The following is a 3712-nucleotide window of genomic DNA, read 5'->3' on the forward strand; positions in this document are numbered from 1 at the left end:
TGTACGACGCCTTTCATCGTATTTCAGAGGGTAATGTGCACAATTAACCCTCTTGATATGGGTGCGTTTCTAAGCAGTGTGAAACAAAACTAAAAGGAAATACATATTATATTTAATAAACATAAGATCAATAGTAATGTAAACTGGTCGAATCTAATCTTAAAGCAGAAATGTTTCAGACTCTGTTCTTTTAAAAATACTCTATGTTGTCACTTGATGATGTTTTAAATGTTTTTATTATTGTTAATTTATCACCTAGTAACCTTCTGGGTATCTTCAAGCAGGCCTTCTTAACCTAAGCAATGATTCACGTGTACTAGTGTGGAAACTGGAACTTCCAAGGGGTCACACTAGCTGAAATAATATATATGATTTTAGTAGAACATAGTTTTCTAAAATCATCTCACTCTTCAGCTTCTTATAAAGATTAGTTTATTTTAACTGCCATGGTTATTTTTACTCGCTTGAGCAAGTGCAAATATGTTAATGACTAAACAGAAAAGGATAGGTGGGGAAAACTGGTGACTAATTGGTGGGGGAGGGGAATCAGGTGCACACCCAAGGGTCATTACAGAGTGTACAAACAACAAATTGCAATTCTATGCAAATAACTGGAAAACGGGTTATATCATTGTGTGTAAGAGAGAATTACAGAACTGTAAGATGAATTCATGCCAAATCATTCATCAGTTTTTGCCAAGAGAATACTACATCTTTGTTAGTGTGCCTTTTTGACATTTTCTCCTGGATTTTCTCCCTTTATGCATTCAAATACATACTAATTATACGCAATACACCACAAAAGTTAAATTTTTAAAGTTTCTTATATGCAAATATAAGTACATGTCTGTTTTGTGTGTGTACACATATATTCTAAAATCAATTACATATTTATGTTTTTAGACATTTAAACCCAAACTAAATACATACATATAATTGTAAGAAAGCATTTTTCCAAACTGATGAAATATGTCAAAGTCCATTTAAACAGGTGTAGCTATGTTTTGTGGCTTATTTTCACAGCTAATCCTGAAAGGGGAAAATGAGTTACCAAGTTTAGCTCTGGCCCTCTTCTTAAAAATATTTTTCATATACAAAAATCATGGAACTAAAAAAAAATAGGTACAGAAAGTCAAAATCTTTTTTAATCCCATTTGTTTCAGCAAGTCAACTAGAAGATTGGAACCAAGAGGCTATGAAATAGAGGCCCCTAGCACAATGAAATCAGCCTGCTATAAAAGGCGACACATGCCAGTTTCTCCTCCCCAATGGCAGATGCCACACCCTAAAGCAGACAGAAGGCACTGCAGTCTGTAAGAGCACAACACAAAGCCGGCAGGACTTGGTTTTGTCTCTTAAACCACAGAGAATGCTAAAATACCTTCTTGAAAGCATCCTTGCTGAAGACAAGTGGCGGGCTCCTCATCATTCAGCTTACAGTTTTTAAACACACCTTCTCAAGAAAACAAAATAAAAGCCTCTTAGAGTTTCATGTAAAAATCTATGACTTAATAGGCAAAAACAGCAATTGTCAGGGGTCTGTTCGAAAGTGATGAAACCAGTCCCCATTTCACAAAAGCACAGTTAGAACCATAGGTGATAATTCTCTTGTATCCACTTGCCTCATTTATCCTATATGGCAACACTACATGATTGTTTCCTTTTGATGAAATAAGGTACTAGAAATTAACAGGTACATTTTTTCCTAATGAAGTCCTTCCTTTTACACCTCTTGCCTAATTTCAAAACAATAATGACAACTTGAATAAGTCACTCTAGCCACAAAGTGACAGAGCTGAAGTCCCCGCAAGCTGGGGAATGGCCACCAGGCCCCTGCGGCCAACCTCCCTCCCACAGGTTGCCCTGCGCCCTCATGTTTAGCCAGAAGATTACCCATTATTTTCTTAAGCGTTCCTTTTTGGCTACAAAAAGGATTGGTTTGTTTGGGATTTTTGGTGGGAGGAGGGGAGTTACTTTATGAAAATACTAATATTTAAATACTGCTCCTTTTGAAGAAGTTTTAGGGCCCCAAATAAAAGTCTCTTCCACTTGGCCACTTAAAGAGGATTGAGCCAGATGGTAGTTGATGAATGCTACAGCTCTGCTCTTTTTGCCTCACCGTAGCCCATCATTCTGTTTGCTTTCAGATTAGTCTCCTTTTACTCTCCTGGTTATTTATTCGATAACTGAAGCTATCACGATTCACTAACCATCATATTTCTCAGTATTCTTTATGTAATTTGGAAGCAATTTAGAATAAAGCCCTGTCAAGGTTTTACAAATAAGAACTATTAAAGAATAAGGCTTTGGATACTTGCTTTCCTTTTAGATTTATGAGAAATGCGATGAATGGAGCTAATGGGATTTCCCTACTGATCTTGGGCAGGGACTTTAAAAGCACTAAACAATTGTCCTTTTCACTTCTCCGATTTAGACGTTAGCAGTGAATAACCGAGTAAATGCAAGATATGGGACATAGCATTTGATTTGAAACAACTATGCAAATTAGCAGTGGTCCATAAGTTTAGGAGACAAACAATAGGTGGGATATGGAAAAAAACAAAAAACAAAAACCAGGCGAAAATAATTTAAATAAATTTGGGGACTCTGACAAATAGTAACACTATTGTACTTAGTAAGAATAATATAGCATGCATAATCAACCTAGATGGGAATAAGTTCCACTGATTTATCAAACAAATTTATCTTGAATCTACTTTGTGACATGTTTTGAGACTAAAAAGATAATTATTATCTTGGTCCTGTCCTCAGTAGGGGAAATAAACAATTACCTTAAAACATACTCAGGGCTGCCCTGAAACGTCATAGAGCGTTTGGCCAATAAAGAAGCAAGCTCAGACTTTCCCACCCAACAAGATTCCCTGGGGCTATGCCTTGTTGGCAGGCACTTCGGCCTCATCCTCAATCCTCAGTCTGGCACGGCGCTCGGAGGTAACACTGGGAACCCACCACTGATGGGGCTACACTTCCAGAACCGTAGGTCAAATTTCCCATTAGGCTACTGCAATTTCTCTCAAGGGTCCCTAGAAACATAGTAACATCAATGAAATGTATGAAGAAACACCTTATTACATTTTAGAACATGGTATTTTTTATATTTGACCATCCACATTTTGAATGGTATGTAATAAATAATTTTTTTTACTACAGCCTCATGTAGAAATTTTCTATGCCTTTTAGATAAATATATGTTTAATGACATTTCTTTCATTTTATTCCCATCAAAATCTCTTACTGGGCACTTACAGGTGTGTTTCAATACTTCCTCGTTCTACGATTATGTCATGTCTTATAATCATCTGTATGGCTTCTATCACTGATAAACCTGCTGTGTGGATAAAGACACTTTGTAGATAGCTCCACTCTAGTTCTTCGGAAGCAACTACCTGGGAAGTAAACCTATTTGAAGTCATGGATCATAATCAAGAATACGAAGGCAAGTCATTTGGAAACCCAAATACCTCCATTTTCTGGAAAGATCTCAGTTACTTATCTGAGGCCCTTCTGGGTCTTATATGTGATTAATTGCTTCGTAGTACACATAAACTTCTCAAATAAAACTACTCTTCAAGCACAATAAATTCCAAGCTGCTCATGTGCATTAATGTAGTGCATGTGTGATTATTTTTTAAATCATTTATTTATTTGGGCGGGGGTGGGGGGGTGGAGGAGGAACAAACCAAACTCCTTG

The sequence above is a fragment of the Meles meles genome, chromosome 5 (genome assembly GCF_922984935.1).
Source record: "Meles meles chromosome 5, mMelMel3.1 paternal haplotype, whole genome shotgun sequence".
NCBI lineage: Eukaryota > Metazoa > Chordata > Mammalia > Carnivora > Mustelidae > Meles > Meles meles.